The 17,633-nt window shown below is 36.7% G+C and overlaps 1 pseudogene; it reads left to right on the top strand.

Moving 5' to 3' along the window:
- Nucleotides 1–1,050: 1,050 nt before the first annotated feature.
- LOC147493148 (uncharacterized) lies at nucleotides 1,051–2,167 on the top strand (annotated as a pseudogene).
- Nucleotides 2,168–17,633: the final 15,466 nt, after the last annotated feature.

Genomic DNA, 17,633 nt, shown 5'->3' with positions numbered 1-17,633 from the left:
TGGTGATACAAAAGATCTGCCAAAAAGCTTGGCAATGAAAGAATGCAAAAATAAAATAAAAATAGTTAAAGTGGCATGTGGCATAAAAAAGTATACGGAAAACTGAGTGATAGAATCAACTATGACAGTTTGACAGCACATGTGATGATGATGATGCATGTTAGAAGTAGAATTAAAGGTAGTGGGAGAAAAGTAATAATAGGAAGAAAAGGAAGTTAAATATGAATTCGACTCGAAAGTGATAGCATGGGCAAGGACAAGCGTGAAGACATTAGAGCAAGTCCAATGGGGTGCTATATGGGTTGTTAAAGTTAAATATAACACCCCAACCACAAAAATGTCATTCCAATGGGGCTACTGAAAAGGTGTTAAATTTGGAAGGAGCCAAAAACCCAGCCAAAGTTAAGACCTTCGCTAGCAGCTGCCATAATAAGTTTCGGGAGACGTACGACATAGTTTCTGCCGTCTGTTAGTATTTTGTATACAGATGGTAGAAACTATGCCGTTTGTCTCCCATTTTAATTAAATGGACGGACGACAGACACTGTGTCGTCCGTACCTTCCAGACACTCAACACGATTTTGACTTAGCCAAATTCAACCAATTTTTCACTCACATTCATTTACTTGTCATTAAAGTCTCAACCCTCAACCCTCAACCCTCAACCCTCAACCCTCAACCCTCAATCCTCAACTCCTTAACCATTCCACCAACCTCATTTCTTGTGTCAACTTTATAGACCACAAATTTCTCAACAATTCCTTCACTCACACTTTTTGCATTACTATTGTCAACTGTGCAACCTTTCTTCTCACATTCATTCTCAACTTTGCAACTTTTCTTCTCACATTCAAAATTGCTTCTTCTTCTCGCTATGTTGAATCAAGCTCCTCATCCAAAGATGAGAACATGGTGAATGACGATGAGAACATGTTCGTACCTATTTTCTCATTGTTGCAAGACATGCACGAAGCTACTCGTGATCATCTGGGCTTGGCCCCTGGTAGAAAGTACATTTATCGTGATTGAATCGAGGCTCACAATAGGATTATGAGGGATTACTTTGGGCAAAACCCGAAGTATCTCCTTGATGTCTTTCATAGGAGGTTTAGGATGTAACGCCATCTCTTCCTCCGAATCTTGAAATTCGTCTCTGACCATGACAAGTACTTCACATGCAAGGTTGATGGCAATGGAAAGCCATGTTTGATAGGTATGCAAAAAGTGGTTGCTTGCATATGGTTATGGTGCGGATGCATGAGATGAATACGTTCAAATCGCAAAGAGCACCCTTTTCGAAAGCTTGAGGCATTTTTGTGATGCCGTGTTGGCGGTCTTCGAGGAAGAATATTTGAGGACTCCAAACGAAGAAGACATTCAACGTCTACTTGCACAAGGTGAAAATCGTGGCTTTCCGGGTATGCTTGGAAGTTTTGATTGTATGCATTGGCAATGGGAAATGTGTCCTACGGCATGGCAAGGTACACATGTAGGACATATGAAGAAACCTATAATAATTTTGGAAGCCATTGCTGATCAAGACTTGTGTATTTGGCACATTTTTTTCGGTATGGCGGGTTCAAACAACGATGTCAATGTGCTTCAACGTTCTCACCTCTTTGACAATCTGATGTGTGGTGATGCTCCTCGTTGCAATTACACTGTGAATGGTTGCACATACAAAATGGGTTACTATCCAGCCGATGGGATTTATCCTAAATGGGTTATACTTGTACAAACAATCCCTCACCCAACAACTCAAATAGAGGGATTCTTTGCTAAGATGCAAGAAGTGTGTCGCAAAGATGTGGATCGTGCATTTGGTGTCTTACAAGCTAGGAGGGGGATAATCAAGATGCCAGCGCGAATGTGGAGTAGGGATGACATTAATCAGATAATGAAGATGTGTATAATTTTACATAATATGATTGTCGAGGATGAACGAGAGATTGATATCAAAGATTGGCAAATTTATATGGATTGGGAGCCACCAGTCGCATTGCATGTTGCCGGGAATCGAAATAAAGAAATTGCAAGAAGACTCAACACACTTCGTCACATTCAGAGCAGAGAAACTACTGTTCAACTAAGAGTTGACCTCATCAATCACCTTTGGCAATTTTGTGCGGATCAAGGAATGCAGTATGAGTATTATCTATGTTTGTAGTTTGAGTATTATCTATGTTTGTTCTATAGTTGAGTATTATCTATGTTTGACTTTATGTTGTTTCAAGACAATTAAAATTAAAATTGAAATTAAAATATTGGAAATGAACTAACAATAACAATGGAAATGAAATAACTAAAACAACATTGAAATTAATCTAAGTAGTAGAAGCACCACCCCCACTAGAAACACCACTTAGAGTTGTTTTCTTTTCACTTCTTGAGCTCCATCATCTTCACCCTATCGAGGGCATCATTCGTCATTTGTGCCAAATACTTCTCCATCATCTTGTAATTATCTTCGCCTTTCTTCAACCTTTCTTTCTCACCCATTGTTCCCGGTGGTCATTTTTTCTTGGTTCCACTTCCACTTCCACTTCCACCTTCATCTTTACCTCGACCTCCACCACCACTTCCATCCCCAACTTGTGTAGGAAATAGATCAAATGGATCAATTGGAATGCTACCAAGAGTTCCCGACAGCATTGTAGGTGTTGAAGGCACGACTTCATCATCTACATCAAGAATGAGGTTGGTTCATCTCCTTAATGTAGTTGTGGACCAGCTCTCCAATTCTTCATTCTATTTTGGGCTATCCTTGAGGCCGGAGGACCCAACAATGCTCAACTTGAAAGTGTGTGTTATGAGCCAACATATATATTGTTTTTGCTTCAGCCAACCGATCTTGGATCACTGTGCCACTTCTTGCAGTCCTCCCCGAAGATGAGATAATTCCTGCCCACTGGTTGCAAGCTCGTTAGATGTGTCCAAATCGAGTTGACACCGAATCCTTACTTCTCTTGTTGTTTTTTCCAACTCTCTCTCAAAATTTATCTAATATTCTCTCCTAATAGTATGTGACTCGTTGCTCCGCACCAACAATTGGATCTTCATTAACATATATCCACGCTTTGCAAAGAGCCTCGTCTTCTTGAATTGAAAAATTGGCATACCTTGTAGATTTCTTTTCTTTTGATGTGGTTGCATGTTCATTTGGATCCATTGTTATACTTGGAATAGTGATTGTTGTAGTTGGAGTTGGAGTAGATAGAATTTTTATGAAAATTGGGAGCAAATGGTGAGAGAGTTGTGTGAAGTAGTTGCTATATTGCAGTTTCAAAAAAACTATCCGTTGGGATGCCTGGACCATACAGACGGCATAGAGTATGCCTTCCGTTACAACTTAACATATGGACGGCAGAGTTTCAGCCGTCCGTCTCCCATACTTAACAGCTACTAAAATGTATCCATTGGAATGGTTTTTTATGTTTGGCCGGTCAAATTTCGCTGGGCCTGCTAAAAGGTCTATGTGGCACCTTTTAGCAGCCCTCCATTGGACTTGCTCCTAGCGACTAAAAGATGGATGCCAACTTCTAATTAGTTAAGAATTTGATTAGTAAAACCGATAGACATCCAACCAGCAATGCAAAACTAGATATAAGATATATTATATAAGCGCTTGTTAAGTTCTAGATGCAAAATAGTAGAAAGAAAAAACTAAGTAGAGAAAGATATATTATATAAGCACTTGCTAAGTCAGCATGCCATGAGGAATTAGAAATCAAGTTTCGAATCGGTGGAGACGTCTATGCACAGACAACGAAAAGGAAAAGGTTAGTATTATTATTCGTTTATGAATGAGGATGTGTGTGGTGTGAACAAGTAATCAATCATTGGTATGGGGAAAAATAATGAAACCAAAAAAATTGTAAGAAAAAAACATGAATGTCTTATGAAGTAGTGGGGTGAAAAACTAATTGGTGCATATACTGTGTGGGAAGAGTGGAGAGGAGTAATATGGGTGATTTAATTTTATTAAACTATGGGAATCAAAGGCAAAGAACGAGTGCGGTGGGATTGGTGGCATACTACTTAGTAAACCAAAGCTAGTGGTTGCCAGCAATGTACGTACAAAACATGTCTACTATCTATATACTAAAGTAGAGACCTCTAATGGAGGATTTTCTCTCTCCTATGTGGCACTGTAATATGAGAGTTAGTTTTTTCTCTCTCCTATGTGGCACTTTAATATGAAATATAGTCTTTTCTAATAGCTTACAATCCCACTTACATAGAACCTCTTCGGAGAGTTTGAGTGTATTTCTAATTCTTATATTTGGAGAGTTTGAGTGTATTTCCAATTCTTATATATTTGATCAAATAAAAAAAATTACTAAAAAATAGGTGATTTGTAAAAGGTAATTTCCTATTACGAATCAAACACTTTTAGTGTTCCAATTCTTATATATTTGATCAAATAAAAAAAATTGCTAAAAAATAGGTGATTTGTAAAAACTAATTCCCTATTACAAATCATACAATTTTAGTGTCTATGATAAAGCACCAACTTATTTCGAATATCTCTTTAACATGGCCTCAAAACACAGTTAAAAATAATTATACAAAAAATAACATCACAAAATATATAATAGAAAATGAAAAAAAAAATAACGGCAAAGCAATAATGACAAATATTTAAAAATATATATAATACTGAATGAAACTAACGTCAAATAATCGGAAACTAGATTCAAATGCAATCTTATCAAATAATAAACGAGAAATCAGAAACTGGATGCAAATGCATCAATCTAATCTCATAGAATAATTAACGTGAAATCAGAAACTAGATGCAAATGCATTGAACTGACATCAAAGAACAATTAACAGGAAATTGGATGCAAATGTATTGAACTAATCGAAAAGAATAATTAACGAGAAATCAGAAATTGGACGCAACTGCATTAAACTAATCTCAAAAAATAAATAATAGAAATTGGAAATTGGATCCAACTGCATTGAACAAACCTCAAAATATAAATAAGGGAAAATCAGAAATTGGATTCAAATGCATTGAATTAATCTCAAAACATAGTTGGGTTATATGTTGTGGGAATGTCTTGATAAGTATAGTTTTGCATTTAAAATGTTATTTATCTTATCTCTTTCCGTATGATTGGGAACTATTTGCTATTCAAGTAACTTCACCTTATTAGGCAATCTCACAAAACTTCAATCAAACTTCTAGTATTAAACAACAAAATGAAGTTGAAGGGTCTTATCAAAGGTGAGTTTTTTTTTTTTTAATGGAGAGCTCAGTTTTCACGTTATAAGAAATTTGCTTGAGTGATCAATATAATATTAATATATAATAGTTCTGCATATTTGCAAATATTTTTCAGAATAATTAATATAACAACACCCATTCGTAGATAATCTTTGAAGATTCCACATAGTGAGTCATGCATAATTTAAAGAATAATTAATGGGAAATCGGGAACTTGATAATCTTCGATGATCCCATATAGTAAATCAAGCATAATTTACTTTTTATATCATGTTTGCAAGGACACTACAGATGGATCAGTAGAAGTTGGTATTACACACCACATTGGATAATTAAAAGGAAATCAGAAACTGGATTCAAATACATAACTGAGCTCAAAAAGTAATTAGTGGGAAATCGGAAACTTTATGCAAAATGCAATAAACTAAACTCAAAAAGTAATTAACTAGAAATCGGAAACTGAGTGCAATTGCATTAAACTAACGTCAAATAATAACTAATGGAAAATTAGAAATTGGATGCAAATCTTTGAAAAATATTTAACGGGAAATCAGAAACGGTATGCAAATACATTAAACAAACCTCACATAATAATTAATGGGAAATCGAAAACTGGATGCAAATGCATTGAACTAAACTCAAAAAATAATTAACAGAAAATCAAAAACCGAATGCAACTGCATTGAACTAACCTCATAGAATAATTGTTGGGAAATCGAAAACTAAATGCAAATGCATTGAAATAATCTCAAAGAATAATTAACGGGAAATCAGAAACTGGATATAATTGCATCGAAAAGCATAAATAATCAAAAACTAGATGCAGATGTATTGAACTAATATTAAAGAGTTTTTAACGGGAAATCGAAAACTGGATCCAAATGCAATGAACTAATCTCAAAGACTAATTAACGAAACATTGAAAAATGGATGAAACTGCACTGAACTAACCTAAATGAATAATTAACGGAAAATTATAAATTTGATGTAACTGCATTGAACTAACCTCAAAAATTAATTAACGGGAAATTGGAAACTTGATGCAAATGCATTGAACTATCCTCAAAGAACAATTAACATAAAATCGGAAATTGGATGCAACTACGTTGAACTAACCTCAAAGAATAATTAACGAAAAACCAAAAATTGGATACAACTGCACTAAACTAAAATCAGAGATTAACTAACGGTAAATCAGAAATTGGATGCAAATGCATTGAAATAATCTCAAAAAATAGTTAACTGGAAATCGATAGTCGGATGTAACTGCATCGCACTAACCTCAAAGCATAAATGTCCGTTTTTTAGCCTTCTCACATGAGTAATTATGAGTAATTAGGAACCCAAAACGAAAGTGAGTTTATAAAAACGGACTCTTACATGTATGCAAACTGTATAGAAATTGTAAACTATCGAACTAACCTAGAAAAACAATTAACGGTAAATCAAAAATTGGATGCAGATGTATTGAACTAACCTCAAAGAGTAATTAACGGGAGATTGGAACCTGGATGCAAATACAATGAGCTAATCTCAAACACTAATTAACTAAACATCGAAAACTGGATGCAACTGTACTGAATTAACCTTAATGAATAACTAACAGGAAATCATAAAGTGGATGCAATTGCACTGAACTAACCTCAAATAATAATTAACGGGAAATCGAAAACTTGATGCAACTGCATTAAACTAACCTCAAAGAATAATTAATGAGAATTTGGAAACTGGATGCAATGTACTACATTAAACTAACCTCAAAGAATAATTAATGGAAAATCATAAACTTGATGCAAATGTATTGAACGAATAACCCTAAAACATATTTGTATTATATGTATGGGGAATAAATAACTCGACAAATATAATTTTGTATTTTAAGTAGTGTTTATCATACTTCTTTTATTGTGATTGGGAATATTTTGCTATTCAAGTAACTTCAATATTATCTTCTGCCACATTGGACATTCTCACAAAACTTCAATCAAACTTATATTATTAAACCTAACAATAAAAAGAAGTCAATGAGTTTTATCAAGGTTTTATGCTTCCTTTTTATAGAGAGGTACAAAATATTTAAATGAGTAATTAATATAATTTTCATATCTCATTGCTATGCATAGTTGATAATATTTTTTAGAAAAATTTAATATAACGACACCCGTTCATAGGACACGTTCATGTGATAAATCTTTTCAAGTGGGAGTAATGTATTCTTTGAGGATATGGAAACAATCAATCTGTTTTAGTGATTTGTACACATTAGTACGTAAGCTGAGCAGTGATGATTTACCGCTAAATCACCATAAATCTAAGAAAACTATTATACAAGCTAGATCGAGTTTAAGATAATTCCATTTGAAAATTACGGATTAATATCCTAAACCACAAAGTGAAGATGCAATCTCAATTTGATCCCTTAGTTTCCAAGTACTTATGCACCATAATCGCTGCTCATTAACGTATTTCGGTTTATTTTCAATAAAAATATATTCTGATTCAAAAATTTGCCGCTAAATCACCATAAATCTAAGAAAACTATTATACAAGCTAGATCGAGTTTAAGATAATTCTATTTGAAAATTATGGATTAATATCCTAAACCACAAAGTGAAGAGGCTATCTTAATTTGATCCATTAGTTTCCAAGTACTTATGCACCATAATCGCTGCTCATTAACATATTTCGGTTTATTTTCAATTAAAATATATTCTAATTAGAAAAATTGCCGCTAAATCACCATAAATCTAAAAAAACTATTATACAAGCTACATCAAGTTTAAGATAATTCTATTTAAAAATTATGGATTAATATCCTAAACCACAAAGTGAAGAGGCTATCTCAATTTGATCCCTTAATTTCCAAGTACTTATGTACCATAATCGCTGCTCATTAACGTATTTCAGTTTATTTTCAATAAAAATATATTCTGATTCAAAAATTTGCCGCTAAATCACCATAACTCTAAGAAAACTATTATAAAAGCTAGATTGAGTTTAAAATAATTCTATTTGAAAATTACTGATTAATATCCTAAACCACAAAGTGAAGAGGCTATCTTAATTTGATCCCTTAGTTTCTATACTTAGGCACCATAATCGCTGCTCATTATCGTATTTCGGTTTATTTTCAATAAAAATATATCCTGATTCGAAAATTTGCCGCTAAATTACCATAAATCTAAGAAAACTATTATACAAGCTAGATCGAGTTTAAGATAATTCTATTTGAAAATTATGGATTAATATCCTAAACCACAAAGTGAAGAGACTATCTCAATTTGATCCCTTAGTTTCCAAGTACTTATGCACCATAATCGCTGCTCATTAACGTATTTCATTTTATTTTCAATAAAAATATATTCTGATTCGAAAATTTGTGTGAGACATTTTGTAAAGCCTTTTCAGCAGCGTCCCTGCTACAAACAACAGGGAACAGGAACAGTCGGAGGCTGCCATGACTTATACTTCGATGTTGGAGTCGAGGGAGAACTGGTTTGATTCATTTTCCACGTAGGGAAGCATAAAAGGTCTTAAAAGCACCTTGTGACCTCAGCACACAAAATATTTAATAGATCCCGGGCGTATGCCCGGGTCCAAAATCTAGTACTTGGCTAAAAACAAACATATATTGTTGTGTTTTGTCTTTTGTTTCTTGGTGTCATATGACATGTGGCGTTTAGAATCTGGAAAGAGTGACTAATATATATGAATGGACTAATGAGAAATCAACTTGGATGATACAGGTTCAGAAATTCGGTGGAAGAAGATATGAGCAACAAGCAACGCACAATATTTCCGAGCCGCGAAACTAGGAGAATGGGATGAAAATACAAAGGAACAGGAAGTTGTGGGTAGATGTGGAGTCTTTTTTTTGCACACAAGTAAGGAACTTTTATTAAAAAAAATGTCAGAGACAAAATATGATACAGTTTCGCTCATTTAAATCTATAGAAAGTCCTGAAAGGGCTTTTTATCATAGTTACATAATCTGGTCTACTAGTGCTCCAAATTGAAGTTCCCTGCAATAGTGTGGATCTCTTTCTAGCTACTGCCTCCGCACTAAAATTGCATTCTCTCCAAGTATGGGTTAGTTTCCAGTGTTGTAGAAGTGTAATCGCTCACTTACATCTTGCTTCCCATGGTATAGCATCGCTATTGAATGCCTTAACAGCAGCTTCTGAGTCGGCCTCAATCCAAATGCTATTCCAATTCATTTCCCTAACTTTCTCAACTACCAATACAATGGCAATGCATTATGCCTCAAAACTGTTAACGTGGCCTAGTCCTGCTGTAAGAACGCCCACTACTGCTAAGCCTTTGTTTATGCAAACAATCTCAGCCCCCCTCTACTTGGAATTCCTTGGGCGAAACCATCCATGTTGCACTTTATGACATTCCCCTAAGGAGCCACCCAATGTACCTCTTGTATTTTTTGAGCTGGAGCATTCTTCACTTGTACATCGAACCTTTTTAGAATTTGAAACTCTGTCATGTCATTTTGCTTCATTCCATGTGAGAGCAAACCTGACACTTTCATGCCCCTTAGAATCTCTCGCTTCATGTTGCCCATGTGAATGGGGATGTCCTCGAAATGCTCTTTGTTCCTAGTCTTCCATGCTTGAACCATGATGTGCACTGTAGCTGTATTCCACAGGTCTTGAATGATGGGGCTGCTATTTTCTGTCGCATTCCGTAGGGCCATGAAATTAAACTCTAAGAGGGTTACTTCAAACATATGTGCTGCCCAAGTCCAAACCTCTCGAACTTTGGTGCAATCCCATAGAAGGTGATGTAGGGATTCTTCTTCTTGATGATAGAAATGGCATCTAGAAGCCAGCTTTACCCTAACCTTTTTCACACGATCATCAGTTGGCACGACTTTTTGTATGAGCTTCCAAGCTATGCAGGCAATTCTAAGGTGTATGTGGGCTGTCCAGATCTTCCGATTCCATAGTATTTTATTCTTTTTCTCCTGATTGTTTCATAAGATCACTGTACCGAGAAGAGCATATCAGACTCTGGCTTCCAAATTCTAACATCTTCTTCCCCACTAGGTTGTGGGATGTCAGTCAAATCAATTCCCAGACGACCAAACACTTCGAAGATAACAGTAGGAAAATTCCATTTGTTATCTTCTATCATGTCAGCTACTATCGCCTTGTACCCATACCAATTTACTTGTGGCAAGAGTTCCATGACTGATTTTCCAGCCCAGTTGTCTTTCCAGAGGTCCACTTTGTGTCCTTGACCTATGATCCATCATGTGTACGGTTCTATATCATGAAGAGCACCTCTAAGGCCAGGCCAAACAGATGAAGGCTTGTGATACGTAAGAACACTTCCATCTCTTTTTCGGAATTTCCTGTTCATAAATCTACTCCAGTTAACATTCCTACTCAAGAAACCCCATGCATGCTTCAGAAAGAGTGCTTTGTTTAGCTATTCCAACTTGTGAATGCCTAGACCCCCTTCGTCTTTAGGCTTACATACATTCTCCCACTTAAGAATAACAAATTTTCTCTTGGTGGGATCTCCTGACCAAATGAAGTTGTGGATAGCAGCCTCTCCTTCTTTGATACTTTTCTTGGACCATTTGTACACTGTCATATTATGGATTGGCATGCTTGATAAGATCGCTTGAGCCATGATTACTCTCCCCTGAAAGGACAACATTTTGCCTGCCCACCCGGAAGCTTTCCTTTTGATTCTATCCACTAGTGATTGCATGCATCTACTGGTAACTCTTCCCTTGAAAAGTGGCACCCCCAGATATTGCTCAGGTAGTTCTCCTTCTTTAATATCAAATAACTCCTCCACTTTCCTTTTCCTCACAGAAGTCATGTTGCCCAAAAAAATCTTACTTTTTTCTGTGTTAAAAAATTGTCCTGCTGCCTTTAGATAGAAGTTAAGGGCTAACTTAAGCTTTCGGAGGCCTCTGATGTCACCATTTGCAAATAGAAAGAGGTCATCTGAAATAACAAATGCGTAGGACCAGGAGCATCATCGAGAGTCACCATGTGTTTCACACTACCTGCTTGGAATAGGTGGTTTATTCCTCTTCTTAACACATCTTCTGCTAAATCAAAAAGAAACGGTGACAAGGGATCCCCTTGTCTTAACGCCCTTCCTGTCGAAAAGAAACCACACGGTCCTCCATTTATCATAACCGAGATTTTTGCACTGCAAAGAATTGTCTCAATCCAATCACACCATGTTTTGGAGAAACCAAATCTCTGCATCACCTATTTAAGGAACTCCCAGCTGAGAGTATCAAAAGCTTGTGCAATATCCAGCTTAAGCCCTATGTTGCCACCCTTTCTTTTGTGATCAAGTTCATTCATCATTTCTGATGCTAGGCAGATGCATGTGGAGTTGTTCCTACCTTTGATGAATCCTAGTTGTTCACTGCTAATCAACTTGTTTGCCATTAGTTTAATCCTTAGAGATAGGATTTTTGTTATAATCTTGAACAAGAAATTACTAAGACAAACAGGTTTATAGTGATTTACAACTTTAGCTTGTGTTACCTTTGGCAGGAGCACCATAAAGTTAGAGTTCAAACCCTGCGGCAGTTTATTATCCTTGAGAAGGATATAATAGCTCTACTGACCTCCAATCCCATAATATCCCAATATGTATGGAAAAATATTCCTTGGAACCCATCTGGGCCTGATGAGCTGTTAGGATCCATGTTAAACACTACATCTTTGACCTCTTCGAAGGAAGGAATAGTTGAGATTTGGTCATTGTCCTCATCTGTCACAAGCTTGGGGATTAACTCCATTAGTTCAGCATTGGGGACGACTGCTTGTGACATGTACTTAGCTTCAAAAGTAGAGACAATGTGTTGCTTAATGTCTTCTTTTTGCTTAAGAACAGTTCTATCACTTTTCTGAATCTCGAGAATCAAAGCTTTGTTCAATCTCAGCTTATGAAGGGCTTGAAAATATGTTGTATTTTTGTCTCCCTCGAAAGCGTCACTAGCCCTGGCTTTCTGTCTCCATTGTGATGCTTCGATGTCCAGAATATTGTTCAATTCCTGCTCTTTGTTCAGCTCCCTTTCATAAAGGTTGTTATTAAAAGGATCCTTTTCCTGCTCTTTCTAAATCAGTTCCAGTTCCTCTACTGCCCGCTCTTTCTTATTTCTCAAATCCCCAAAAGTTTCCCAACTCCAAATTTTCAGAGTTTCCTTCAACCTTTTGAGCTTTTTCATGATTTTTCTAATCGGTACATCCTCTAGTGGTTCATCCCAACTCATCTTCACTACTGCTTTGAGGCTCTCATGCTTGATCCAGTGCTTATTGAATCTGAAAGGAATGTTGTGTGGCTTAGGAATGGAGGTGAACCATCCTATTATGGGGGAGTGATTAGAAAATCTCCGTTGTAGAATCTTACTCTTCCACCCTGTTGCTGCATCTAACCATTTTTTATTGATTAATATTCTATCAAATTTCTGTAACATTCTACTATTCCCATGTCTTTTATTTGACCATGAAAAATTGAAGCCAAGATTCGTAGAGTCCAGAAGTGCATTCGCATTTATGAAGTTCACAAACTCATTTACTGCCGTCTGACAAGGAAGCCTGCCCCCTTTTCTTTCTGCAGTGGAAGTCACCGCATTGAAGTCTCCTGCCATAGCCCAAGCTTCAGTATTTAAACCAAGCAGTGACAATTCCTCCCATAGTACTCTTCTCTAGACATATGGTGATCTGGCACGAATTAGAGAAATATGCAGTCCCCCAGTTCTAATAGTGATTTGTTGATGAGACAAGTCTACTATATTCATTGTTATTCCCTTCCTTAAGAAAAACCCATAAATTCCCTGTTCTATTGGGAATATTATTATGGACAAAATCCTCATCGAAGCCTAACCTACAAAGGAACTCTGGGGTCCTAGTTAGTGGGAGAGTTAACGATTCTGCCAGATATAAGATGTCCGGTTTATGACTAATTATGATCTCCTTCAGGTAAGTGATTGCTTTTTCTTTCTTCACTCCCCTTATGTTCCAAAAGCTTATATTCATTGATGCATTTTAGAAGCCAGTCTGGCCTTTGTGGATGGGGGTGAGAGCTTCTGCTCCATCCACTTGGACTTGGTTATATTCTTTTTTTGAGTCTGCCATTTTTCTTCATGCCCATTTTTTTTTCCATTTCTTCTTCCTCCTCAGCCATATCCGCCCAATTGGTGGATGCCAACAATGAGTTGGCTTCATTCAAAACTCTAAAAGTATTCTTAGGTGACTACAAAGAAGCAATGGGCTCATTCACTGCCGCAACCACAATCTGTAAATTATGTCTCACCTCAGTGCACCTGATCTCACATCCAGCGTGCTCTCCTTCATTGGATATAACATCGGCTTGTTCCTTTGATTGGTCATATACGATCACTTTATTGACCGTATTTTCTGCCTCCCTGGAAGTCCTTGTCATCTCAACTGTTCTGTGAGTCCCAGGAGATTGGATAGAGGGTATAGGGGCTACTATTGGGTCTTGTGCCTCTATAATGTCTGTGAGGTGAGTAGTTTCTTCCAGTTCAGATGTTGAATCTTGGAGAATTTCTCCCTGTTCTTGTTCCTTAGTAGAAGTCCTCTGAGTGTCCTTGGCTCCACTCACTCCAATTGTTTCTTGAGGGCCATTTTTGTTGTTCTTCCTATTTCTTCTCTTTTTTTGCTGCCTTGTCAGAGGTGATGTGTCTGCTGCTGCCTTACTAGTGTGTTCTGTCGGTTTAGCTGTAGTGTTCATGTCAGATTTTCTCCTCAAGTTTTTTCCATCACCTTACATTCAGCCATAAGATGCCCTACAATTTTGCAGTGTGGGCAAAATTTAGGCAATTTTCCCACTACTACCTCCTGGAGAAAAATTTTGCCTGCATCCTCCTCCACACATATTTTGTCCGGGATGGGGCTTGCAAGATCAATTTCCACTAGAACCTGTGCAAAATAACCAAATTCTCTGCTTAAAGTATGCTTGTCCACACCAACTAGATTTCCAAGCCCCCTTGCAATAGACATTAAAATTTCATAATCTCAGTATTGTTGTCCTAGTTTTGGGAATTTAACCCAGACCACCGCTTTTGAAGATTTTTGCACCGATGTATCAAAGTCAGGCGTCCATTTTGAAAGGTAAAGAACTTGATCACAAAAATTTCCAAGGCCCACCACCCCAAATATTTCGCAAGTCTTCTTCACATGTAAGGCGGATCATGAAGAACCCTTTCCCCAAAGGGACTATTTTCCAATCTCCTTTCGGTTTCCATTGAGCTTGAGCTATTCTTTTCACCTCTTCAAGCTTTATCTTCTGGAAATCAATTAGTCCTATCAAGTAGAACTTACAATAAAGCAATCCCCTTTCTACTATTTTTTTTTTTGGTAGTCTTATAGAGGGAATGTTACCTTTCATTTCAGGGATAGGTAGGTCCGCAGTGTTTGATTGGTGGGGCTGTTCTTCCCAAACCTTATCTGCGAATGTAACTCTGCTACTTGGATTCCCATCTTTCTCTGCTTCAGCCGTTGGAGTTTCTTATATATGAGGATGCAAGATTATCTCACCTGGTGGTGTGGGATTCTCTAATTCGTATAGGTTCATAGTGTTTGATTGCTTCCCTGAACTCGCACTGTAGGAAAAAAGATTCTCGTGCCAAAAGCAATGTCGCTTCAAGCGCCCACGTGCTAGATGGCATGAGAGGGGGTACTATAAGGGGGATTTCCCGTCATTGGATAGATGACACGTGTATGGGAAATAACCCAGGACTATAGATGTCCAGAATGAGATGAGGACCATCGGATCAGTTCTGCGAATAAGTAATCTCGTGTTTAGCATGAGTGTTTAGTACACATGTGCCAGGCACGTGACTGACCGCCTCTAAGCACAACATTTCTCCAAGTCGTTAGGAACTGATATGGACAGTTCCTGAACAGAAGGAAACTGAAGAAGACGATCTTTGATGATAAGGAAGGAATCATGATTGCATATCTTTAAAAGTTACCTTTTAGATATAATCTTCCCATGTACGGTAGGACATTATGATCAACAAGGAAACCTACCTTTAATAAGATATGGTCTAGATTCAAGCTTCCGTAAGGAGAGGATTCCTAATAGAAAGGTAGAGTCCAAAGATGGAAAGGAACTCACAAGCAGTGAGGACATCCCTAGCGTTAAGACTCTCAAAGCTCTTCCTATATAAACCAGAGGGATTCGCTCTTAGGAACTACTTGAAATAGGGTTTGATTCTCCTAAGAAAACAAGGAGATACGTAGGCAACTGCAGGCGGTTCAACCCTGAACTCTAAACATCTCATCTCTTCTCGTTCAAGAAGGGAGCTCCTAAATCATAAGGCACGGGGGAGGATCAGGGGATACTCAGAAAATCCCCCACAGTTATCATGAGGCAACATTACCTTTGACAAATCCTCAGGCACGAACATTATTGCTCCTGGAATGCTCCTCGATACAAGATTTTTGCTTATAGGTATAGGCTCGACATTGACCTCGAGCACTTCCTTAACCGTTAAGATCTTCTATATCTTGTCTCGAATGATCTTCTTCTGAGGTATCTCGCCCTTGTAAATCATATTTATTACCCCCAGGGGCTTTTCCTGTATAGTTGTTGTTTCTGCTGGTCTTATATCAGCCCTAAATTCTCACAACTTCCCCTCTTTCATTAGCATGTCACTTTCCTTTAATAGCTGTAGAGATGTGTTCATCTCATGATTTTTGACCTTATGAAAGTTGCAATAAGGCTTACCCTTTATTTCTCTGAGTGTATATTTTAGCCATACCAAAAAAGCTTCTTTCCCCACCCTTCTTAATATATCTTCAAGGGTGGTATTGATGGCGATAAAATTTTTGGGATCCAACTTTTCTTTCAGAGTTCTTTCAAATTTCCTCTTTTGCTGAGGTTGATTATCCCTATTTGTATAATTTTCTTGAGGTCTTTTGTTATCTGACCTCGAGGATTCTAGACTCTCATATTGATCTCCACTATCTCTTTCTTTCTTTCCTGACTCTCATACTTGACAACCCGTAAAAACTTAACTAGATTACTCTAACCTTATTCTTACGGTATCAATAATTTATTTCCTACTCTCACATATATATTCATGCAATATATAGAGTACGGAATCGTTCCACTCTTAACTCTCTAGACTTAAACGAATTCAACTAATCAAACACAAAGAACAATGGTGAGAGTAATGTGTGATGTGAAATTTCTAGTCTACGATTATACGATGGATTCAAATAAATCTAAATTAACTAAACTAATAAAAATAAGGTTTTGATGGAAGAGAAAGTTATAGACAAGAGTAATCAATCCACCTAATAACTAGTTTCATGCAAGAATCAAATTATTCATTGAAAAGAGATCATATTTAGGTTTTCAATCAATGATTCAACCTAAAGCCTCAACCTTTATCATCCCTAGCAACAACCTACATCTCTATAGTCATTATTACTAGCATGTAAGATTATTACAATCAAGTCTCTCGACTTAATTATAATAATCCCTAGTTTAATTTACTATATACTTATTTTGGAAGTCATACAATAAACTAAACTCGTTGAAATACATACACAATTAAACAATTCTACTAAACAATCTATTCCTCATTAGGCTTCATAATCACTCCCTCTAATGGGGAGATTAGCCTAATATCATTATACTATCATTCCCAACACAAGAACAATAATAACAAGTCATAATTTAATAACTAATTTAAACTTTATAAATCTAATTTTAACAATAGTCTAAGAATCAAAATGAAGGCAACCTAATTTATGAATTTAAAACAACTAAAACTAAATAAGAATTTAATCAATAACTAAATTGAAATGAAAACTAATACTTTATTATAAAACTAATAGTGATTCTAAATAATAATCTACTTTGTTCTAACACTAATTAATTTAAAGTAAAAACTAGATCTAAAACAAGCTATTGGAACTAATTAATGGAGTCTAACCTAATTTTCTAATCTATATCTAGGTATCCTCAAGAGCTAAGTCTTCTCCATACAAATGGAGGAGACCAGATCCACTTTTTCGTGCATGGGCTGAGGAGCCATGTTTTGGGCCGAAAAATTGAGCCCAAAACCCAATTTCTTCAGTCCACATAGGCCTTTTCAGCTGGATTTGACTTCCACAGACGTTTCACCCACTTTGACTTCTCTGATTGGATCAAGGCTTGGACCATTGGAAATATCTTTCCAATCCGGTCGTTTTGACATAAGGTAGACCCAATTCCGAGATCTGAGTCCAAAGATACGGCCTTCGGAAGTTCTGCTGACTTTTATATGCTGTTTCTGCCTGCGTTGACTTTGACTTTCCAGCTTTGACCGGGCTTTAAAAAGGCTTTTTCTCCTTGAATCTTGGCCTTTTATCATAGGACTTCTTAGCAACCA

This window comes from Coptis chinensis, chromosome 6, assembly GCF_015680905.1.
Source record: "Coptis chinensis isolate HL-2020 chromosome 6, ASM1568090v1, whole genome shotgun sequence".
Classification (NCBI taxonomy): domain Eukaryota; kingdom Viridiplantae; phylum Streptophyta; class Magnoliopsida; order Ranunculales; family Ranunculaceae; genus Coptis; species Coptis chinensis.
Note: the sequence above shows the minus strand (reverse complement) of the source record. Positions and strands in the feature narration are given on the sequence as shown.